This window comes from Mus caroli, unplaced genomic scaffold, assembly GCF_978045245.1.
Source record: "Mus caroli unplaced genomic scaffold, Mus_caroli_1 scaffold_5, whole genome shotgun sequence".
NCBI lineage: Eukaryota > Metazoa > Chordata > Mammalia > Rodentia > Muridae > Mus > Mus caroli.
The window spans coordinates 63,511,099-63,537,136 of NW_028227260.1; the positions used below are offsets into that span (position 1 = coordinate 63,511,099).

General features: G+C 38.5%; 1 long non-coding RNA gene across 2 annotated transcripts in view; it reads left to right on the top strand.

Annotated features, from left to right (window-relative positions):
* Positions 1-26,038, top strand: part of LOC115030092 (uncharacterized) — a 137,015-nt gene that overhangs the window by 84,926 nt on the left and 26,051 nt on the right. The window contains exons 4-5 of one of the 2 annotated variants that reach the window (XR_003835719.2): positions 113-239; positions 490-655. The exons of the other annotated variant lie outside the window; for it this stretch is intronic. This is a non-coding gene — a long non-coding RNA (uncharacterized LOC115030092). Of the gene's footprint in view, positions 1-112; positions 240-489; positions 656-26,038 lie in introns of those variants that run through there. 2 annotated transcript variants of the gene reach the window in all.

A 26,038-nucleotide genomic window follows, 5' to 3' on the forward strand; every position in this document is an offset into this window, starting at 1 on the left:
GAGAGTAAACCTGAGATCTTTATCTTTTTGGGTCTGGGTTATATCACTCAGGATGATTGTTTCTAACTCTATACACTTACTTACATGTGAATTCCGTAATTTTTCTTAACAGTTGAATGAAATTCCATTGAGTACTTGTATCCCATTTACATGTGAGTTGGTCATGACATCCTACGCCTAGTTGAAGACTGTTGGTATGTTAACTTGCTGATAGAGGGACTCTAAGAGTAGAGCTCATGGTAAGATACCCTTATTCCAATGGAAGACCATGCCTCCAAAGATATTTGGACAGCAAAATTTTATCTTAAAGGTTGTTTTAAAAGGGAGACACAAAATTGTGTGTGTAGAGAAGGACATGAATCGGGAAAGAGTTGGGGGAAGAATGGTGATTATGACTGAAGCACATTGTACAAAACTTGCAACAAACTAATAAAAAATTTTAAAAAGCAAAACCTAAAATGAAGTTAATAAAAACCTCAAACATTTCAGGTATTTGATAATCAGATCATAACATTGTCAGCTGCAGATAGACTGAGAATATGAGAAACTTTATGTGAACAGATGGGAGAGATCAAGAAATGTAGAAGCTACTCTTGGACGATGTGAGATACAATATTGAATATTGACTGCTACTTCAAGCTCAAGAAATATGAAAGCATTAGTAAGTTAATATATTACTATTAAGGCATTAATAAATTAAAATGTTAAAGTGTTCTCTGTCACCCAAAAGGATTGTTGAATGAGTTAGAAGTGGATATTCTCAGACCAAACATGCTGAATATGTATCTGCAATTGAGAAATTTTCCAGGTGATTTTGTTTGTTTGTTCGTTTGTTCATTTATTTATTTATTTGTTGTTGTTGTTTGGGACAAGGTTTCATTCTGTAGCACTAGCTGTCCTGGAACTCTCTATAAAGACCAGGCTGGCCTTGAACTCATAGGGATCCACCTGCCACTGACTGCCTCCCAAGTGCTGAGATGGAAGATGTATGCTACTACATTCAGCTTTCCAAGTGATTTTTATGCAATTAAAATTTGAGAATCACTGCAAAACTTATAAAATATAAAGATCTTAAAATTAAGGAGAAAAAGAAATGAAAAAAGAAAGAGGGGATATATAAGATAATGAATGAACAAGAGACAGACCGGTCAAGCAAAAGAGAGATTCTCCCCAACCCGAAAGCAGCACTTCCAAGAATGCCCTTGCTGGAGGTCGGGGATGTCAGAAGAGAGTTCTGATGCCTGTTTCTTTATTATTTCCTACACCAGCACCTTTGCCTAAAAGCTTTTAATGCTAATATGTCTGAAATGGAGAGGAGACACCTAGACACTGGGTTGGGCTAACTGGACTGAGCCACTAATATCTCATAGCTGCTGCTATCAAACCTGATTGTGTAAGGTTTGTGCCTTTGGAACTGTTTTGTACCTGGTACAGTAAAGAGTTTGGTACAGGGCTTTAAAAGCCATAGCATGCTGGAAGCAGAGCTTAATGGGCCATTCTTGTGAAAACTTGGGAGACAAGAATAATGGAAAACACAGACAGTAGAACTCTGGCTCATGACGTTTTTGGAACTGAGGTCAGGGGCTTTACTATCTACTTCTAGGTCCTGATAATTCCAGGGACCATCTGTGTGAAATTTTCGCCAAGAATGTGTTTTCATTCTGTGTTCTGAGAACCTGTGTGAAGCTGAATTTGGAGATAATGGACTAGTTTATTTGGCAGAAGAAACTACAAGACAGGAACACATTCCATCTAGTTCTGAGAAAAGAACCGTAGTTGTTAGAGAGCAGCTCCACTGAAAAGATATCTGCAACACACTGGAATGGTAGGAAAGATATACCAAGGGCAAAATCTAACCCCTTGAAGGCTTTATCTCCTGAGGAACCACATTCATTTCAAGGAAGAAAGCCTGGCCTGAAGAGGTTTCCTGATCCTTAAAAGTAATCCCCAATAAACGGTTTCTCTCCACACAGAAGGTAATAGAGCTGTTGTGGTCTGCATGATGGGAGTTAGGCTCTATCCCAAGATGGAAGCAGAGATTGCCAGCAGTATTCATGTAGTAGTAGATTTGAAGACATGAATAGTGCACGATTTAGGGAGCCATGGAAAGCAGCTGAGGCCAAGCAGCATGTAGTAAGGTCAGAATGCCTACAAATAGACCCTGAGAGTCCATTGTATGCAGTTGTGAAGGTGAAGCCCAAATCTCAGTAGAGACCCCAGGGTAGTGAAGATGCCAAGACTATGGTGTGCCTGCAGAGAAAGGCAACAAGGATAGAGCTGGAGGGGTGAGGCTGCCAAGCCCCTTGGGGCACAGTTGGTTTACTTAACAAGTCTCAGATGTCAGACATGGAGTTGCAATGTAATGTTTGCCCAGCTGGTTTAGGATTTTGACTCCGTATAATCATTTCTTGCTGTCACAGTTCTTCCATTTTGAAATGAGACTGTTTACTCTGAGCCATTCTGTGGTACATGTATATATCTTGTATTTTTAAAAATTTTGGAGGAACTCATAGTTAAAAGACTTTGGTCTTTAAGATTTTGGGGATTGTTAAAGACTACAAGGACTTTTGAAGTTGGACTGAATTTTACAGTATATTATGGTCATGGGCTTATAGCACAAGAGGTAGAAAGTTATGGCTTAAAAGTAGTGCATTTGAGTGTCAAGTTGACAAGATGTGGACTTGTAAAGGTTAACTGTGGGCTTGACAGAATCTAGAATCACCTGGAAGATGGGTCTCTGGGCATACCTGTGGAACATTATCTTCATTGGGTTAATTAATATGGAAATGCCTATCTTACTTGTGGGTGAGACCAGTCCATTAGTAGGAGACCCTGGACCACACATGAGTGGACAGAGCAAGTTGAACATGCATGTGTAATATGACCAGCTGTTTCTAGTTTTTTAAAATTTAATTTGAATTTTTACTTATTCACTTTGCATCGAAATCACTGTCCCCTCCCAGTCACCCCTTCCCACAATCCTTCCCTATTGTCTCCCCTTTCCTTCTCCTCTCAGTGGATGGAGGCTCCCTAGGTATCCCCCAACTCTAGCACATCAAGTCTCTGCAAGTCTAGGCGTGTCCTCTCCCACAGAGGCCTGACAAGGCAGCCGAGCTAGAAAAACATATCCCAAAGACAGGCAACAGATTTGGAATAACTCCTATTCCAGTTGTTCAGGACCCACATGAGGACCAAGCTGCACATCTGCTACATGTATGCAAGGAAGCCTAGGTCCACTCTGTGTATGTTCTAGGTCCAGTCTGTGTATGTTCTTTGGCTGGTGGTTCAGTCTCTGAGAGCCCCAAGGGTCCAGGTAAGTTGATTCTGCTGTTATTTCTGTGGAGTTCCTATCCCCTTCAAGGCCTACAATCCTTCCCTCTACTATTCCATAAGAGTCCCCACTACTGTGGGTCTCTGCATCTGTCTGAGTCAGATGCGGGGTGGAGCCTCTCAGAGGACAGCTGTGCTAGACTCCTGTCTGCAAGCATAACAGACTATCATTAGTTGTGTCAGAGACTGGTGCTTGGCCATGGGATGGGTCTCAAGTTGGGCAGGTTAGTTGGCCAATCCCTCAGTCTCTGCTCCATTCACCATGCTTGCATTTCTTGTAGAGATTCTGAGTGAGATAACTCAGTCCTAAAAGGACATGCATGACATGTATTCACTGGAAAGTGGGTATTCGCCATAAACACAGGTACCATGCTACACTCCACAGACCCAAAGAAGCTAGGAAAACCCAAAGAAGCAAGGAAGCTTAAATCTCACTTAGAAGGGGGAATAAAATAATCAAAAGAGGCAGATGGAGGGAGAGAACTAGTTCTAGTTCTTTTTTTTAACTGACTTTTTTCACATGGTACCAAAATTTTTATTAGATATTTTCTTTATTTACATTTCAAATCTATCCCAAAAGTTCCCTGTATCCTCCCCCAGCCCTGCCTTGATTCCCCTGCTAAGATAGACTGTAACCTAGAACTGTAAGTTAAACTCCCATTCCCATAACTTGTTTTTGTTAGGATATTTAATCATGGCAAAAAGAAAAAATACTAAGATAAATTTCTATATGCATTTGAACTACCAAAGTAAAACCAAGGTGAGATAAATGATTAAAACATATCTACAGTATGCAACAAGATTGAAACAGTAATTTTAAAACCTAAAGACAAACAAAAAAAGTCCACCTATAGTGGAATTCACTACAGAATTCTGCAACGCTCGCCTGTAAAGACAAGTGAAAAACAATGGTTCTCAAAGTTTTCTATAAAATATAAAGGAAAACAGTTACACTGATAGCCAAACAAGATAGACACAGAAAAAGGAAAACAATAGACAAATCTCCCTGATGAAGATAGATGCAATTATTTTATGGTGAACTCAATTCAAGAGCACTCAAACGATCATCTACCATGCTCAAGTTGGCTTCATTTTAGAAAAAAAGAGAAATGGTCCAATATACATAGCTTAAAAAAAAAACGTAATTTATCACATCAATGACCTCAAGGATAGAAGGTACATGGTCACCTAAATAAATGAAGAAAATGCCTTTGACAAAATCTAACATCCTTTCACAATAAAAGTTTTAGAAGGACTATGGATGTAGGGCTCTCATTTCAACAAAATAAAGGCTATGTATTACAAACCTTTAGCCAACATTATAGTAAATGGAGAAAATACTCAAAGCATTCCCACAAAACCAAGAACATGACAAGTCTCTCTACTTCTAATCAATATGTGTATTTAAGTCCTGGAGCACTAATATAAGAGAAATAATAAAAAGGGGATATAAGTAGTCAAAGAAGTAAAAGTGTCCTTATTTACAACTGATAGGGGGTCTATACATAAGAGAGCCCAAAGACTTAACCAGACCACAGAGTTGACAATATATTCAGCAAAATACTAGGATATAAAACATACAAGAATCACTAGCATTCCTATACACTTACATACATACTGATAACAAAATTAATGAGGGCTAGGTAAGGAAATCTGGGCATGTGGATTAATTGGTTGATTGTTTGCCTAGTATGAAGGAAGTCCCGTGTTTGGTTCTCAACTCCACATAAAACTGGGCATAATGGTGCATGTCTGCAATCCCAGCCCTCAGCAATAATGACATTAAAATCAGAAGTTCAAAATCATCCTCAGATACATGTTAAGTTTGAGGCTAGCTTAGCCTATGTGAGACTCTACCCACCTCCCATCCCCCAGAATAAATGAAGGGAATATTCCCATTTACAATGACTTAAAAATAAACAAAATGCATTGAAATAAGCCTAGCTAAAATCAAAGACCTCTAAAGCAAAATTTTAAAAACACTTAAAAATTGAAGAAGACACCATTATCACATAATTAGAAAAATCAATATTGTGAAAATGGACATCCTACCAAATGTAATCTACAGGTTCAATGCAATACCAATCAAAAGCCTAATGCCATTCTTCACAGAAATACAAAAGGCAATTTAAATGTTCATATGTAAACATAAAAGACAACTCATAGCCAAAGAAACTCCAATAAAAAATAATTCTGATTGGTAGAATTAATATTATGAAAACAACCATAGTACCAAAAGCAATTTACATAGTCAACACGATTGCAACCAAAATACCCACAATATTTTTTACAGAAATTTTAAAAACATCCTAAGCTTCATATGGAACCAGAAAAGACCTTTGATAGGCAAAGGAATTCTGAACAAGAATAATAATACTGGAGGGATTGTTATTCCAGACTTCAAGACATTATAAAGATTCCAGTAGCTTGAATGAGGATGGCCCCCATAGGCCCATATGTTTGAATGGCTGGTTCCCAGTTGGTAGACCGTTTAGGAATGATTAGGAAGTGTGGCCTTGTTGGAGGATGTGTGTCACTGGGGGTGGACTTTGAGGTTTCAAAGGCCCATACTAGGTCCACCCTCTCCTTCTTCCCCTTCTTCCCCTCCTTCCCACTCCTCCATCTTTCCAAGAAGATGCGAGCCTGCTTCAGTACCATGCCTACTAACATGTTTCCTGCCATGATGATCATGAACTAACCCAACCCTCCGAAACTGTAAGCAAGCCCCCAATTAAACGCAAATATATATATATAGCCTTGGTCATTTGGTCATGGTGTCTTTTCATGGCAATAGAACAGTAACTAAGATATAAGTATAGTAATAAAAACAATATGGTACTGGTACAAAAACAGACATGTAGACTGGGGGAATAAAATGGAAGATCCAAGTACTCACAACTACAGCCATATGATAATTGGTGAAGAGGCAAAAAAAAAAAATTAACTGGAGAAAAGACAGCATCTTTAATAAATGGTGCTGAGAAAACTGGAAAAAACAGTACAGAAAAGCGAAATTAGACTCTTATCCCTCACCCTGCACAAAAATTAGATCCAAGTGGATCAAAGACCTCAATTTGAAATCCAAAACACTAAAAATGCTACAGGGAAACATATGCAGTACCCTTTAAGATACAGTGTAGGGAAGGATTTTTTTCAACAGGACTCCATTTTCCAAGGAATTAAGGACAGTAGTTGATAACTGTGACCTCATTTTAAAAAAAAAAATCTTCTGCACAGCTAAGACGACAATTAATTGAAAAAGAAACCAACAGAATGAGAGAATCTTTCTTTGCCTACTATATACTTGATAGATGATTAATATGAAAAATATAAAAAACTAAAAGAGGAAAAGAACACACATAAAATGGGCTAGGGATCTAAACAGAGTTCTCAATGAAAGAAATAAAACTGGCTAAGAAACACCTCAAAAAGTGTTCATTTTCCTTAGCTATCAGGGAAATACCAATTAAAATGGCTTTGAGATTCCAACTCAGCCCAGTCAAAAATGACAAAGATTAATAAAACAACTGACAATGGCTGCTGGTAAGGATGTGTAGAAAGAGGACCACTTATCTGCTCTTTGTGGAGCAGATGGTGAGAGTCAGAATACCAGGAAGTCTGCTATTACATGGTCTCTCCTAGATATGGCTACATAAAAAGACTGAAAAAAAATAACAGTATCAATGGACATGTTAATGTGGAAGGTGGAAATTTACAGGGTCCCACCCCTACACAAAATTACAGGCTGCTACTTCTCCCAGGGATGAGCCCCCTTGTTAGTTGTTCAATGAAGAATGGTCAGCCTTGAAACTATATATGCATAAAAAACAAAAACAGACTCCATAGATTATATGTATATAGAGATTTTTATATACACACACATAAGAGAGAGAGGGGGGAGGGAGAGAGAGAGAGAAGCTATCAACATGAGAGTGAAGAGAGCATGAGAACGATTCAAGGGAAGGAACTGGGAAGGGTCAGAGGGACAAAAAAAATATGGGGAAGTGATGTAATTCCATTTCAATTAAAAACACTAAAAAAAAAAGAATAAATTCTGAAGGGATTATCATAACTGGTTTCAAGTTACTCTAAAGAGCTATAGTAACAAAATACTCCAATCAAATGAGACTAGGAAACAAGAAGACATTACTATTCTAATATCTGACAAAGTAGACTCCAAACTAAAAGTAATCAGAAGAGATTTAAAATTTTTCATTCTAATCAAGGGAACAGTTAATTAAGAAAGCATTGCTATTCTAAACATATATTCAGAATTAAATATCACACACCAAATTGACTTAACAGACACCTACAGAGTATTCCACCCAAACACCAAACACAAAATAAATCTTAACAAATTTAGAAAGCGTGAAATAACTCCATTCATCCTGTCTCATCACAACACAATAAAAGGTAAAGCCAACAGCAAACAAATCTCTAGTAAGTGCATACAGCTCATGGAGATTAAACAACCCATTATCGAATGTTGATTGGATCAAAATGAAATCAAGAAAGAAATAACAAATTCCTTGGAATCAAATGAAAATGAAAACACAACACAACAAAACTTTAGGGACTTATTAAAAGCAGCCTTATCCCTACATGGGAACTTTTTATCTCTAAATGCCTACAATAAATCATAAAGAGCACAAATAAATGACTTAATGATGTAACATAAATTTGGAAGAACAAGAATAAGTCAAACCCAAACCCACTAGATGGCAAGAACTAATAAAAGATCCAAAATTAATGAAACAGAAACAATGAAAACAACAGAAAGAAGCAATGTATCTAAGAACTGGTTCTTTGAGAAGATAAATAAGGTTGACAGATGCTTGGCTCAACTAACCAAAAGAAGGAAGGAGAAGACCTAAACTAACGAATCAGAAATGAATAGAGAAACATTACAACAGACACTGAAGAAATTCAGAATGTTATAAGGGAATACTTTAAAAACTTATACTCCATTAGGTTGGAAAGCTAAAGGAAATAGATAGATTTCCAGATTCTGCAAACCACCTAAATTAAACCAAAAAGAGATCAACAACCTAAACAGACCCATAACAAACAGCCCATAACGAAGGAATAAAAGGCCTTCCAACTAAAAAATGTCCATGCTCAGATGGATTCCCAGCAGAATTCTACTAGAATTTCATAGAAGATCTACAGCCAATCCTTAAACTATTGAAAGAAAGAAAGAAAGAAAGAAAGAAAGAAAGAAAGAAAGAAAGAAAGAAAGAAAGAAAGAAAAAAGAAAGGGAGGGAAGAGACAGGGGAACGTCTAAACTCCTTCTATGAAACCAGTATTGCACTAATACCAAAAACAGGTAAAAGACACAACAACAAAAAGCCATAGCAAACTGAATACAGACATACATTAAAAAGACTATGACCAAATTAGGTATATCTGACAAATGCAGGGATGGTTTAATAGATGCAAGTCTGTTGCAGGAAATATTAAAAGAAATAAACTAGCATGTCCCGCAGTTGTGCCTCTGCCCTGGCGGCTTGGCTGGTCAAGCACTGGTGGGCAATAGCTGACCTGTTTTTATCTCATGGAGACTCTGACTCAGAACTCCATAATCTCTCCACCCAGCTCGCTAGGTTCCCACAGGCAGGTCGTTACCATGCCAACCCTGTGCTTCAAATCCCCCCCACAGCCTTCATGGTGCACATCTGGCAAATCCACGCTTTGCCACCATACCTTTCTCTCTGGAACCCAGATGAGCTGCCACATAAAGGAAAACGCAACACAAACTTAGTCCAGAAAAAAATGGTAACTCAATCTCTGGGCACAACAACTAAAACCTAATCTTGTTAAAATCCTTATTAAAATCCAATTCCTCCAGTGGCGAATCCTTGCAGATCCGCCATGATACCAGGAAACTCTAGCAGCTACATCTTACCCTTATTCTGTCTCCATTCCAAAAAGACTTAACTTTCTCCTGCTTCCTCTCTTCCTTCCATCCAACTTGCAAGTCCAGCCTACTCATCCAGTGATTGGCTCCTTTATTCATTAGGGGATTTGCTCAAAAGAAGTCACCTGAGTTTGACTCACTTCTTGTCCAAAGCCCCTCCCAGGAGAGTGGAATTAGCATACGAATAGCACCAGGCCCATCCACAACACAAGTCAATGAATGTAATCCACTTTTAAAAATAAACTTAAAGATAAAAATATGTACAAAGCCAACTCTCCCATTGTCCTAAACAACACCACTGCGCAGGCATAAGCCCGAGTCTGGCGCCAACCCCTCCCCAGCGGGTACATGCTAATTAGGTGACAGCGGTTCAACCTATCCCAGGAGGACACGAAGCCTTTCCCTGTGCTGGGGTGCATATAAGCAGACCTCCCTGGGTGCCTGGGGTCACCGTAGCAGCATCAAGTCGTTCCTGCAATAAAGGCTGTTGAGAAGAATCCGACCGAGTTGTGTCTTCCTTGCCGGCCGAGGTGGGCACAACAAAAATTTAATCATATCAATAGGTACAGAAAAAGCTTTTGGTGGAATTCAACCATACCTTCACAATAAATTTCTTAGAGAGTAGGACTAGAGACAACATACTTGAACATTTTAAAAGCTATAGATGAGAAAAACTACAGCCAACATTATTCTAAATTCAGAAAAACCTGAAGCAATATTATACATAAGAAATCCCAAAAATTCTACTAGAAAAAAATCTAGAAATGATCAACAATTTCACCAGTATGGCAGGATACAGAAGCAACTTGCAGTAATCAATACCTTTTCTATACACCAACAACAAACATATAGACAAAGATATAATTGACACACTCCCAATCACAATAGCCTCAAAGAAAATAAATATTTAGGAATAAGCCTAACTGAAGAGGTGAAAGACTTCCATAATAAAAACTTTACATCTCTGAAGAAAAAGATAAAGACACTAGAAAACAGAAAGACACCCTATGACCACAGATAGATAGAATGTGAAAATGGCTTTCTACCAAAAGCCATTTATAGATTCTATGCAATCCCAATCAACATCTCCATCTCAATCCTCACAAAAATAGGAAAAAGTTATCTTAAAATGTATATAGAACCAGGAAAGATCCTGATTCTCTGAAATAACACTGAAAAAGAGAAAAATGCAGGAGGGATATATTACAGAGCCATAGTAATACAAGCAATTTGGTGGTGGCATAAAAGCAGGTATATGGATCAGTGAAACAAAATTTAAGAAACAAACATGAGTAACTGTGGCCATCTAATTAATATTCAATCAAAATGCCCAAAAAATGCACACTGGGGGAAAAACAGCATCTTCAACAAATGGTGCTAGGAAAAATAGATACCCACATACAGAGGAATGGAATCAGGTACAATATCTATCATGTTGCACAAAAACTAACTCCAAATAGACCCAAACCCTAAATGTGAAACCTGAAATAGTGAAACTGATAGAAGAAAACATAGTCACTACCCTACACAATATAGGTGTGTGAATGGACTTTCTCAATGGGATCTCATTTGTTCAGGTAATGAGGCCAGCAATTGACATGTGGGACTCATAAAACTAAAAAGCTTCTACACAGCTAAGGAAACAACTGAGTGAAGAAGTAGCCCATGGAGTGAAAAAGAATTTTTGCCAACTATGTATCTGGCAGATGATTAATATTCAGAGTGTACGAAGAACTCAGAAAACAAACAAAAATGATCCATTCATAAATGGGCTAGGGATCTGAACAGGGAGTTCTCAAAAGAAGAAATAAAGACGGCTAAGAACTGCTTCAAAAATGTTTATTTTATTTTTTTTTTTTTGCTAATATCCACTTATTAGTGAGTACATACCATGTATGTCCTTTTCGATCTGAGTTACCTCACTCAGGATGATATTTTCTAGTTCCATCCATTTGCCTGCAAAATTCAGAATGTCCTTGTTCTTAATAGCTGAATAGTATTCCATTGTATAAATGAACCACATTTTCTGTATCCATTCTTCTATTGTAGGACATCTGGGTTGTTTCCAGCTTCTGGCTATCACAAATGAGGCTGTTATGAACACAGTGGAACATGTGCCCCTGTGGCATGGTGGGGCATCTTTTGGGTATACTTCCAAGAGTGGTATAGCTAGGTCTTCAAGTAGATTTATTTCCAATTTTCTGAGGAACCTCCAGATTGATTTCTAGAGTGGTTGTACCAGTCATGTGCTGTCACCTGAGGTTTTGATCTTAGCCATTCTGACTGGTGTAAGGTGGAATCTCAGGGTTGTTTTGATTTGCATTTCTCTGATCACTAAGGACTTTGAACATTTCTTTAGGTGTTTCTCAGCCATTGGAGATTCCTCCATTGTGAATTCTCGGTTTAGTTCTATCCTCCATTTTTTGATTGGTTGTTTGTTTTTTTTGGTGATTAACTTCTTGAGTTCTCTATATATTTTGGATATTAGCCCTCTATCAGCTGTGGGGTTACTGAAGTTTTTTGCCAATCAGGATATTACCCCTCTATCAGCTGTGGGGTTACTGAAGTTTTTTGCCAATCAGTAGGTGGCTGATTTGTCTTATTGACTATGTCTTTGCTCCACCCCTTAATGACTACAATTCTGCTTCCTGTTCATGTTTTAAAAATTCATATAGATGGAACTTTAAAGCATTGTCTTCTTTTGTGACCTAGTTTTCTACACTAATAATAATGTTTTCAAAGTGCACCCATGTTGCAGAACAACTGCTGTCAAATGACATGCCACTTCTACGGCTTATCTCATTCAAATCCTCCCAATAGCCCTATGAAATCTGTTTTATTTTGTCATTTTATAGTTTAAGCAAATAAGCCTCAAGTATGTTAAGTTTTCCAGAGAACATGCAGCCAAATATAGCCTACAACATTCAAAGATGTTTTTCCCAAAAGCCTTGTTTCCATTAGGACACTGTCACAGCTGTGATGATTTGATCAATATCCATGGGGAGACAATCAAAACTACAGGCATTGGCCTGCTTCCTTCATGCCTGATTATTTGTTTTGTTTTAGTTTGGAGAAGATGTAGGCATGCATGTGTGGGTTTTTCTGAAATGCTGATAAGAAACAGAACAGGCTCTTAGAAAAATGTAGGCCTGGAATGTTCATAATAAATCTCTAACATTCCAAGTTTAAATGGTCAGCACATTTGGACATATTTTGGTATAAATGTGAAAAATAAAACAGTGAACATTACAGCTACAGCAAAGAGGTTGTCAGAGACAAGGCATAATGACAATAAATACCATCCTAAATTTTAAAACCCTAAATTACACAATTAAGCATAGTCTTTGGTTCTAATTGCTCAGATCTTTTGCCTATTTAGGGAGTTAATATTCCTCTGATGACTATGTCTTCTTGGTGTAATATTTAATGTCCTCTCCTCCCTCTCCTCTCCTCTCCTCTCTTTCTCCCTCTCCTCTCCTTTCTTCCTCTCTCTCTCCCTCCCTCCCTCCCTCCCTCCCTTTCTCCCTCCCTGCCAAACCTGGCCATTTGCCTGCATACCCAGCTATATTAGTTAGCATTATTATTGCTGTGATGAAACACCATGATCAAAAGCAACTTGTGGAGAAAACAGTTTATTTTGCTAACATATCCCAAGCCACCAGTCCATTGAGGGATGCCAACACAGGAACTCAAACCGGGTGGGAACCTGGAGGCAGGAGCTGATGCAGAGGCCATGGAGAAGTGCTGCTTACTGGCTTGCTCCACATGGCTTTCTCAGCCTGCTTTCTTATAGAACTCAGGACCACCAGCCCAGAGGTGGCAACACCCACAATAGATTGGGAACTCCCCCATCAATCATTAATTGAGATAGTAGTCTGCAAGTTAGCCTACAGCCTGATTTTTTTCCATTTTTTATTAGGTATTTAGCTCATTTACATTTCCAATGTTATACCAAAAGTCCCCCATACCCCCCTACTCCCCTACACAACCACTCCACCTTTTTGGCCTTAGCGTTCCCCTGTACTGGGGCATATAAAGTTTGCAGGTCCAATGGGCCTCTCTTTCAAGATGGCCTATTAGGCCATCTTTTGATACATATGCAGCTAGAGACAAGAGCTCTGGGGTACTGGTTAGTTCATATTGTTGTTCCACCTATAGGGTTGCAGTTCCCTTTAGTTCCTTGGGTGCTTTCTCTAGCTCCTCCATTGGGGGCCCTGTGATCCATCCACTAGCTGACTGTGAGCATCCACTTCTGTGTTTGCTAGGCCCTGGCATAGTCTCACAAGAGACAGCTATATCTGGGTCCTTTCAGCAAAATCTTGCTAGTGTATGCAATGGTGCCAGCGTTTGGAAGCTGATCATGAGATGGATCTCTGGATATGGCAATCACTAGATGGTCCATCCTTTCGTCACACTTCCAAATTTTGTCTCTTTAACTCCTTCTATGGGTGTTTTGTTCCCTATTCTAAGAAGGGGCAAAGTGTCCACACTTTGGTCTTCGTTCTCTTGAGTTTAATGTGTTTAGCAAATTGTATCTTATATCTTGGGTATCCTAAGTTTCTGGGCTAATATCCACTTATCAGTGAGTACATATTGTGAGAGTTCCTTTGTGATTGGGTTACCTCACTCAGGATGATGCCCTCCAGGTCCATCCATTTGCCTAGGAATTTCATAAATTCATTCTTTTTAATAGCTGAGTAGTACTCCATTGTGTAAATGTACCACATTTTCTGTATCCATTCCTCTGTTGAGGGGCATCTGGGTTCTTTCCAGCTTCTGGCTATTATAAATAAGGCTGCTATGAACATAGTGGAGTATGTGTCCTTCTTACCGGTTGGGACATCTTCTGGATATATGCCCAGGAGAGGTATTGCGGGATCCTCCGGTAGTACTATGTCCAATTTTCTGAGGAACTGCCAGACTGATTTCCAGACTGGTTGTACAAGCTTGCAATCCCACCAAAAATGGAGGAACGTTCCTCTTTCTCCACATCCTCGCCAGCATCTGCTGTCACCTGAATTTTTCATCTTAGCCATTCTAACTGGTGTGAGGTGGATTCTCAGGGTTGTTTTGATTTGCATTTCCCTGATGATTAAGGATGCTGAACATTTTTTCAGGTGCTTCTCAGCCATTCGGTATTCCTCGGGTGAGAATTCTTTGTTCAGTTCTGAGCCCCGTTTTTTAATGGGGTTATTTGATTTTATGGAGTCCACCTTGAGTTCTTTATATATATTGGATATTAGTCCCCTATCCGATTTGGGATAGGTAAAGATCCTTTCCCAATCTGTTGGTGGTCTTTCTGTCTTATTGACGGTGTCTTTTGCCTTGCAGAAGCTTTGCAATTTTATGAGGTCCCATTTATCGATTCTCGATCTTACAGCACAAGCCATTGCTGTTCTATTCAGGAATTTTTCCCCTGTACCCATATCTTCGAGGTATTCCCTACTTTCTCCTCAATAAGTTTCAGTGTCTCTGGTTTTATGTGGAGTTCCTTAATCCACTTAGATTTGACCTTAGTACAAGGAGATAGTAATGGATCAATTCGCAATCTTCTACATGATAACAGCCAGTTGTGCCAGGACCATTTGTTGAAAATGCTGTCTTTTTTCCACTGGATGGTTTTAGCTCCCTTGTCAAAGATCAAGTGACCATAGGTGCGTGGGTTCATCTCTGGCTCTTCAATTCTATTCCATTGGTCTACTTGTCTGTCACTGTACCAGTACCATGCAGTTTTTTAATCACAATTGCTCTGTAGTACAGTTTTAGGTCGGGCATGGTGATTCCACCAGAGGTTCTTTTATCCTTGAGAAGAGTTTTTGCTATCCTAGGTTTTTTGTTATTCCAGATGAATCTGCCGATTGCCCTTTCTAATTCGTTGAAGAATTGAGTTGAAATTTTGATGGGGATTGCATTGAATCTCTAGATTGCTTTTGGCAAGATAGTCATTTTTAATATATTGATCCTGCCAATCCATGAGCATGGGAGATCTTTCCATCTTCTGAGATCTTCTTTAATTTCTTTCTTCAGAGACTTGAAGTTCTTATCATACAGATTTTTCACTTCCTTAGTTAGAGTCACGCCTAGGTATTTTATATTATTTGTGGCTATTGAGAAGGGTGTTGTTTCCCTAATTTCTTTCTCAGCCTGTTTGTCCTTTGTGTAGAGAAAGGCCATTGACTTGTTTGAGTTAATTTTATATCCAGCTATTTCACTGAAGCTGTTTATCAGGCTTAGGAGTTCTCTGGTGGAATTTTTAGGGTCATGTATATATACACTATCATATCATCTGCAAAAAGTGATATTTTGACTTCTTCCTTTCCAATTTGTATCCCCTTGATCTTTTTTTGTTGTCTAATTGCTCTGGCTAGGACTTCAAGTATAATGTTGAATAGGTGGGGAGAGAGTGGACAGCCTTGTCTAGTCCCTGATTTTAGTGGGATTGCTTCCAGCTTCTCTTCATTTACTTTGATGCTGGCTACTGGTTTGCTGTAGATTGCTTTTATCATGTTTAGGTATGGGCCTTGAATTCCCGATCTTTCCAAGACTTTTATCATGAATGGGTGTTGGATTTTGTCAAATGCTTTCTCAGCATCTAACGAGATGATCATGTGGTTTTTGTCTTTGAGTTTGTTTATATACTGGATTACGTTGATGGATTTCCGTATATTGAACCATCTCCTACAGCCTGATCTTATGGAGGCATTTTCTCAGTTAAGGCTTCCTCCTCTCACACAATCCTAATTTGTGCCTAGTTTAAATCAAACCGGTCAGCACACCAGATCAGGTAGAGCCAATAGAAGACAAATTTCAAAAGTAAAATAGTTTTGAGAAGCCGGGCATGGTGGCATATACCTTTCAGCCCAGCACTCAGGAGGCAGAGGCAGGCGGATTTCTGAGTTCGAGGCCAGCCTGGTCTACAAAGTGAGTTCCAGGACAGCCAGGGCTACACAGAGAAAACCCTGTCTCGAAAGACCACAAAAAAATAATTTTTTTGAGAGAAAGTGATGCCAGGTGTTGTTATGTATTGTGTGTCAATAAAGCTAACTCACTCTACTAGAGAAAATACCCAAGGAGCTAAAGGGACCTGCAACCCTATAGGTGGAACAACATTATGAACTAACCAGTACCCTGGAGCTCTTGACTCTAGCTGCATATGTATCAAAAGATGGCCTAGTCGGCCATCACTGGAAAGAGAGGCCCATTGGACTTGCAAACTTTATATGCCCCAGTACAGGGGAATGCCAGGGCCAAAAAGTGGGAGTGGGTGTGTAGGCGGGTGGGGGGGAGGATATGGGGGACTTTTGGGATAGCATTGAAAATGTAAATGAGGAAAATACGTAATAAAAAAGAAATTAAAAAAACAACAAAAAAAAAACTCACTCACTCTAAACAGTAATAAATGCTAGCCAAACTAAACTTAGTCTGCCAATATATATAAAAATGCATGTGTATGGTAAGCATTGTGAGTTAGGGAACAAAATGGGCATTCCTTCTAATTTATGATGCTCTATATTTCTCTAGCCAAAAATTTTGGTTTATAGTAATTTGCAAAATTATCCTTTCTCTGGATTTTTCTCACTTTCATAAGTTGAATTTTAAAGAGTAGCAATGTACTTCTGTATGTTTAATGATATCAACTATTACTATAAATCTGAGAGAAAAACATAGTTTGCTGTCACTTTTCTCATTTTCATTGGCTGAATATCACTGGAAATGAAATATAGAGTAGTATCTACCGGTGAACAGAGAGACAGTTTAATCCTTTGGGGTCAGGTAGCAGCTTTTGATGAATTTGCCAAGCAAATAACCCCTCTAATTATATAAAACAAATTTTCCAGAGTTGGAGTAGAGATTAATTCTGGGGAGAAAAGGTTTTTAAATGGCAGGATTATAGCTTGTAATAATTTCTCTTTTGAATGCCTTTTTGAATTCACATCAAAGGAAAATGCTATTCCATTCCATCCAGGCCGATCTTGGACACAAAAATCATCACTTTTTCTTGTTAGCTTTAACAACTATGAAACACTATAATTGTGAAAGAAAAAAAATACTAAAAATAAAGTAAATGCTGCAGACAGCAAATGAGGGAAATTTTTAGCATTAGAAAATAATCATGTTTATAAAAAGCTGACATCTCAGTCTATTAAAGCTTCTCTGATTCACACTCTAATTGAGAAATAACTATCTTTTTAAAAATTCTTAGATTGAATGCCCCACTTTCTACTTTATTTTATAAGGCTTTCCAGAATTAAAAAAAAAAAGTCACCATAGGCAGCTACTTTTCAAGGAAACAATAGGTTAAAAACATGATGATCAGTTTTTCTGAGTGAATGGGAAAGTATCACATTTCTCTAGGAAAATTAAACTTGAAGGGGCGATTGACACTTCTTCACTTAGAAGGACAGTATCCTTTTTACAGAACCAGAAAGGCATTGTGACATTTTTAATGTGATGATCCAATGATACAATGGAAATAAAAGAAATATAAGAGCGTGACTAGAGAGGTCCTCAAATAGTCATTTTGCAGTCGGTCTACCCTTTATTTATATATATATAACACTAAAGCTTACTGCCCCATGTTGGGTCCGGCTTTATAAGATTTTGTTATATTGAGCATATTATTAGTAAGCCAAAATGGTCATATCCGACAGATGTTAGTAACCCAGAGAAAGTCACCCATTACTTTATTATGAAGTAACTTTCAAGAGAATTATCAGATATGGAACATATTATACTGTTAGGCAAAATGCATATGGCTCATATGTGAAGCTACTTTATTGTCATTAAAATAATAGCTACAGTTTTCAATTGTTTTTCTCCCATAAGGTTCCATGAGATTTGAAGTTTAATTATAGCTAATAGAAATTACTTCAAACATGGTATATAATTCATGGATATGCTACAAAATTGTCAGATCACACAGTAGGGTTAGTTTTTTAAAACCTACTTTTAACAAGGGTCCTCAAATGCCTCAACCCTGCTTCTAACCCACCATTCAAAGGTAAGGAAGAAAAGATGGTAAATAGGACAAGGGGATGTGGACTTGTTTAGAAGTTCCTTGGGGTGATTCCAATCTCTGTTGTCAGGATACCAGCAGTCCAGTTCAGCAGTGTCAGAATATCAAACACAAAAAGCAATGGTGGCCGGATCCAGCAGAAACAGTCAGGCCTCTGCTGAAGCAGGCCTGGTTGCCAGAAGTTCTCTGCAGTGCCTTTTCTCAACGAAGCGAAGATGAACACTCCAGACCAATAAATCATTTCAAGGCTAGCTATGCAAGTGCACCATCACTGTCTATTGAGTCCTATGTACATTCTCTGCAAACATCACTTGTCCTCCCATGGGTCTTGCCTTAGCAAAACAACATGTGAGTCTGTATCATCTGACATATCCAGAAATTTCCACTCAGACAGTTGTCCAAATGGAGAAGAATCTAGTCTTCCTGTATATAGGAGGACCTTCTTATCTCACAAGTCATAAGGAAATAAAAGTAAAAATGGGGATCTTAGGTTCAAGATAGAACAACTGGCATATGATTTTTCCCTGTTTCTTCCATTACCATTAATTTTTAAAAATATCCTGTGTTCCCATACAGCTCCATGTTTAACTATCCTTAACATACTCTTAGTACTCAGAAGTTCTGAGTATATCTGAATACAACCAAAGCTTGAATTTAAGAATAAGCTGTAGTGTATCAGAGCAATAAAATTTTGGAAGCCCTTGACCAATAAATGTTGCAATTTACTTCACTAAAAGTTGTGTTATGGCCATAGGCGTCAAAAGAGTATCCAGTGTTTGTGGAACAATTGATATAGAGGTAAAGATTTTGAATGGTGCTAAAATCAGGTCAAAAAATTAGAACTGATGTCCTGATGAGAAAGAGATAATGTACAGTATACAAATGAATTAATGTGGAAACCTATACAAAGCTGTCAGTATTGTGGATTAAACCTAAAATTCTGTATATCTAGTGAGTGACCTATGGATTAATGTTTAATATGGGTAAATCCCATAATGACAAGAAAGAGAATTGCCATTCTCCAAGATGTTCTGATGCTGATTTACTTTATCATTTAAATATATTTTTGAAGTAGGGGAACACTGATATGTAAAACAGGTAAAAGAGACAGAGAGAGAGAGAGACAGAGAGAGAGAGAGAGAGAGAGAGAGAGAGAGAGAGAGAGAGAGAGAGAGAGAGAGAACACTGGTCTGCTTTGAAAACAAGCTAAGAAAGTTACGGCACTTGTGGTGTTTTGTATATGTTTGGCCCAGGGAGTGGTACTATTAGGAGGTGTGGCCTTGGAGTAGGTATGTCACTGTGGGCATGGTCTTTAAGACCCTCCTCCTAGCTAACTACTTGGAAGCTAGTCTTCTGTTTGCCTTCAGAGCAAGATGTCAAATTCTCAGCATCTCCTGCCTGGGTGCTACCATGCTCCTTCCTTGATGATAATAGACTCAACCTCTGAACCTGTAAGCCAGTCCCAATAAAATATTGTCCTTATAAGAGTTAAATTGGCATTGGCCATGGTGTCTGTTCACAGCAGTAAAACCCTAACTAAGACAGCATTGGTAATTGCTCTGCCCCCTTCCCAAATATCTCTGTGAAACAGCAGAGCTCAGCAAAGCACAGCTTACAAGTCTCTGTACCAGTCTAACTTACTTTCATTGTATACAGAAACAAAGCAAAGAACAGAAAGAAATATAACCAAGGTTGCAGAGGATTTATCAAGGAATAATACTGAGTTGAGACTACTTAGATATGTACCTTATGTGTAACTTAGTAATGAATGATTATGAGTATTATAATACTTACTATCACTTGCTACTGTGTCTCAATTTGTGAGCTGCAGGTAACAAAGTGAGTTATTATACATAAAATGCCTAGACCAGTTTGATGAGTGTAACTATATCCCAAGAATTCTTGTAACACCACATGGTACCTCTTATGTACTCCAAAATCCATGTGCTCATGTAATCTTTAAACTACACCTAGGGATCAATCAAGTAATTAAAGAAATAGTCTTATGAGGTTCATCATATGCTATTCTGAACTCTGCTTAGATGTTGTGGGAAGACCATGGATTTTGGCATAAAGTACATCTAGTTTGGCATCTCAGAGTCACTGCTTTCTAACTTTGTGATCCTGCAAGTTATTAAATCCCTTTGGACTCAGATTTTACACCTTAAAAATCCTAATAATTACTACTGCTAGAAGAAGTAAACAAGGAACAGAACTTCTAATGGTCTATATCATTATTCTAAAAGACTGAGATTAGTACATTTAGCCAATAAACACTACAGAGGGAGCAGAAAGACTTAGAGGAGCCCCAGATAATCTTACCAGCAGTAATGAGTTGAACTCAAGCAAAGGAAATATTAAACCACAGAATAGGATAAATGGAAAGGAAATTGTATTAAATACTAGAAATAATTGTTCCCAAGGGAAACTATGGAAGTTCCTTGGTTGGAGTCATTTTATATTATATTGAAGTAAGGAAAAAACAGAGTCCTGGCAAACAGTCCTTCTGCAGCTGGGAGACCAAAGAGATGAGCTAATATTGTTTTTACATCTATCTTTTCTCTAAGTCAGGGGTGGAAAAGTCTCTTAGATGCACAACTACCTAGAATCTGAGCCAACTAGAGATGGTAACAGTTAAAAGAACCACACAGATATGAAGGAGAGAGAAAAAGGAAGGAACATTGGGGGAAAGTATAAGAGGAAATCAGGAAAGAAGTTAAGAAAAGGCAAAGAAAATGAAGAGGAGGCAAAATCAGAAGGGATCAGAGGGAAGAAGCAGCAGAGGTGGGTAACTTAAAAGGGCTTCTACCAAGGATACAGAGGTGTCACTAGCACAGTGGTGTTAGTCTCCTATTAAGTAATGATGTATGCTCCCATTACATAGGCCTGTGAACTGGGACTTGGCTTCAGAAAACAGTTGATTCCTAGCAGCTGATAAATAAACAAGCCTAAGCCCAGAAATGATCAGACAGAGATATCTTTTTTTTCTTCCCGGTGAAAGAAATGTCATTTTTTCCCCCTGCTCTCCAAAAGGTAAACAATGCTTGTTTCCTAGAAACAGTTGGGAGTATGGGAAGAATATCATCTGCTCTTGCCAGCCCCAGAATTCATTCCAGGGATCCAAATCCCTTTCCCATCATTCTGGTTCTTTAGCCAACCCATTTGCAGAGACAAAGCTCCCCACCCATCCTACCTGTGCCAAAGAAAAAAGACTTTTGTACTCCTTGAGAGCCTCCAGGCCTATGCTAAGGTTCTTTACATGTACATAGGGCTATCTAAACACTGTTGTTCAAAAAAAATCCATTTCTAAAAGTTTTCTCTTAGAAAATATTAGAAACATTTGCACATGATACTATATGTGTCACCTTGGTTTGTATATGGTCTGTCACCAATTTTTTTCCTTTATTTACCCTTCTTCAACTTTTCATGTAGCTCCTGCTTTCTCTCATAACTCAAAGTACTCACAGCCTTCCTCCATATCTGTCCAACTTCTCTTTACATTGTTCCAGGGGGAGAGTAGGTCACTTCAGTGGATATCATCATCACAACCACCACCATCATCATCATCATCAATTGTGATGGGGGTCTTTCCTTTTATCTTTACATTGGTTCTAAGGATTGAACTCATGTTGTTAGAGTTGGTGACAAGCCCCTTTACATACTGAGCCATCTTGCTGGCTTATAGAGACAAGTTTAAAGGTCAGAGACTACACAAGGATTCACTCTTCAAACAATCTTTCTTTTCTAACCTTAGAAATTTTTCCCATTAAATACTATCGGAGATAAAATTGTAGTCATGCTACCAAGTGTAAAAATATAACAATCCCCACTTTTGGTGGCACTTTGTAACTTTCTGAAAAACTTTACATTCAAAAACTTCAAACTCAAGAATATTGTCATATTGTGATTCAATGATTTAATTTACATTTTGAAGAAACATGTAAGCACAACCAAGTTGAAAAAGATAAATTTTTGTTTGCTCAAAATTGAAACAAGGGCAATGTGCATGGTAGGCAATCACACTATCCCTGAGCTCAATTCAAACAATAATAAAATGTCTCCATCTTTAACATGGAAATTACACATTTGTTCAATGGTCAGTGGGCAGAACCAGCCTTGTAAATAGTACTATATATGTGTCCCTACATAGAGTTTCAGACCTCATGAATAAAATTGTCTTTCCACTAACTTGATTGATCACTAATATGAAACTTTCAAGATTTAAGAAAAACTTAAATATATTTATTTTATAGTCCTTGTCTTTTAGGCCAGATTCTAAAAATGTAAACACAGATCTCTAAGCTGCTACAGATGGGGGCTGGAGAGATGGCTTGGCTGTTAAGAGCACTATCTGCTCTTCCAGAGGACCCAAGATCTATTTCTCACACCCACATTACAGCTCGCAACTGTCTGTAACTCCAGTTCCAGAGGATCTGGAATCCTTGCACAGACATGCAAGCAGAATACCAATGCACATAAAAAAAATAAACAAATCTTTTTTAAAAGCCACTAAATATGTCTTCTGGCCCAACACCTTCCCCAAAACTTATACATTATTGTCTGACTTTCTGATGAGCCAAAACATGAAAGAATTTTGAGATATGTTAATAAAGAACCTAAATAAACCCAGAGAAGCATGAGCCTATGGCAGAAAAACTCCGTGAGACCTATCATAGTTGATTGGTTGTTTGCTCTGTAGGCTAATGCCAGGCCTAAGATTTGAATATTTCTTGAGAAAGTTCATCTAGGCCCTAGAGTATGATAAGGACAGTCAAGCCTAGAACCTGCATAGTTAACAGAAGAGCCTTACCAGGATATGAGCTCTTTGAAGATACTCCAATAGTCATGGATGACTCTCTGAATACTCATTTTTAGTAGGTGGGAGGATCCCAGACTACTTCATGTTAATGAGATAGATTAGAGGGACACTCCCTTTCCTAAGAATACTTAGATGTTCAGCACTGTTGAATACTGTTAAGAATGTTAATATCATGACTGGTCTTTATTGTAAGCATGCTTTAATGTTTATTTTCCTTAAAAATCAGTTAAGCTGCTTCGGGGTATGTGGTTTTAACTCTTTGAATGACAGCTGTTAATCCTGTGCCCAGCTGATTTACACATTTCAAAGGTGCACCAGAACACTCACCCATGCCCTGTCCACACTCCCAGGACTAGCTCAGGTCTGACAGCCTAGAAATAGACACAACTGGAAAATATTATATGTAGTGAGGTAACCCAACCCAGAAAGACAAGTGTATTTGTGGATCCTAGCTCTAAATCTTTAGCTATAAGTATAGCTCTTGATCCTCATCAATAAAGTTTCTTTTGAATCTACTACCACTATTCTTCTAGACCAGCATAATCACTTACTACATTCTAAATTTTATCCTTATACACAAAAGTGTCTTTTCACAACATAATGGACACAATGCAGAGACCAACAGATCATGGAGAGGTGCCAGGCCCAATCGATATAGCTACATAACCACTCTTATATCTATGGCTCAGGGAACATATCTGAAGAGAGGTAGGAAAGATTGTAAGAACCAGGCTACCAGAAAGTCAGCAGGAAAACACTTTTCCCTATCACTACAAAAACAACACAAAACAATAGCTATATCTACACATACTAGTAAGGAAGTGTGGAAATCTCATGGAGTCCCATCTCTAGACAAACAACTACAGACAGTTAATGACTGCTGAAAGGAAGAATTAACCTCTCCCAGGGATGAGCTGCCTTAATTGATTAACCAATACAAAGTGGTCAGCCCTAAAACAATATGCACACACACAACAAAAAGAGAGTCAGAAAGTTGTATTTATATATTTTTGCATACATGTATGTGTGTATGTAACAATAAAAATCAAAGAAAGAGAAGCTATCATTTTGAGAGTCAGGGAGCACATAGAAGTAGTTGAGGAGAGAGGACTTGGGAAGGTCAGTGGGAAGGTCAGTGGGGGGAAGTAATAGAATTATATTTTTATTAAAATGTATAAAACATAAAATTAAAAATTTTGAAACCATCCTTTTGCAGCAGATGGTGGTTATTACTAATTTCCACAATGGGTCAAAATGAAGACAATAAGTGACCTTGAGGCACTCAACCACAACTGATATATCTACAATGCAACCCCTATACCTGAGCCTCAGGAAAAATAATGGAGAGGAACAGAAAGATTCTAAGAGCCAGAATACCAGAGGACAGTATCATATATAATAGGGAAACTGCAAACATGAAAGTTCAACATTATGATTACCTAAATAAGACCTGCACAATGGCAACATCAGTTGATATGCCAATATGAGTGGAGAAATCTTACCCCTAGATAAAGAGCCACTTTGAGGTCTTCCTACCAGGCTTCCAGTGTCTGGCACCTAGCAGCAAGCACTATAAAGAACTAGAGAGTGACTACTGGAGAGATGCCTCAGCAGTTAAGAGCACCAACTGCTCTTCCAGAGGCCCTGAGTTCAATTCCCAGCAACCACATGATGGCTCACAGTCATCTGTAATGTGATCTGATGCCCTCTTCTGGTGTGTCTGAAGAGAGCAATGGTGTATTCATATACATAAAATAAATAAATAAATCTTTTTTTTAAAAAAAGCCATGTCAGTGCCTGGCAAACACAGAAGTGGATGCTCACAGTCAGCGATTGGATGGAACACAGGGCCCCCAGTGGAGGAGCTAGAGAAAGTACCCAAGGAGCTAAAGGGGTCTGCAACCCTATAGCTGGAACAACAATATGAACTAACCAGTGCCCTCAGAGCTCGTGTCTCTAGCTGCATATGTAGCAGAAGATGGCCTACTCTTAGGCCATCATTGGGAAGAGAGGCCCCTTGGTCTTGCAAACTTTATATGCCCCAGTACAGGGGAACACCAGGGCCAAGAAGTAGGAGTGGGTGGGTAGGAGAGCAGGGGGGGTGGAGGCTATAGGGGAATTTGGGGATAGCATTTGAAATGTAAATGAAGAAAATACTGAATTAAAAAAATATTTTTAAAAAAAGCCATAAGCCCCTAAGACTTCTGGGATCATTTAAGCAACTAGACAGCAAGTGAATTATTTCCAGAGAACAGAGCAGCTGGATAAGAAAGTGGGCAGCTGAGACTATAGAAGGCAAAGGTAGAGATGAAAGGCTTTTCTGGAGAAGTTCCAGAGAGTCACAAGGATTGAAAGTAGAAGATTGGTGGGTGTGTGGGGGCGGTGTATAGATGACCCTGAAGTTAAAAGGGTCAGTTCACCACACCTACATGATAACTTACTGTCTTGGAGTCTCCTTTCCTGTGAAGAGACACCATGACCAAGGCAACTCTTATAAAGGGCAACATTTAATTGGTACTAGCTTACAGGTTCAGTCCATTATCATCAAGGCAGGAAGCATGGTGATGAGAGGTCTACATCTTGTTCCAAAGGGAACCACGAGAGGACTGTCTTCCAGGCAGCTAGAAGAAGGGTGTGAAAGCCCACCTCCAAAATGACACACTTCCTCCAATAAGGCTATACTTACTCCAACAAGGCCACACTTCCTAATAGTGGCACCCCCTGGGTCAGGCATATTCAAATCTCTACACTCACAATGGTTTCTAACTTTGATTTCAGGAGATCTGATGCCCATATTTAACCTGCACAGGAACACTGTATACATATGGTACAAGAACCTACATTTCATGTATAAGGATAAAAAATAAAAATTAGTTCATTTTATAAAATGAAATAGAAGGTTTTAATGCCCAAATGATGGTGCTACAACCCTAGCTGCTGGATCATTGATCACCA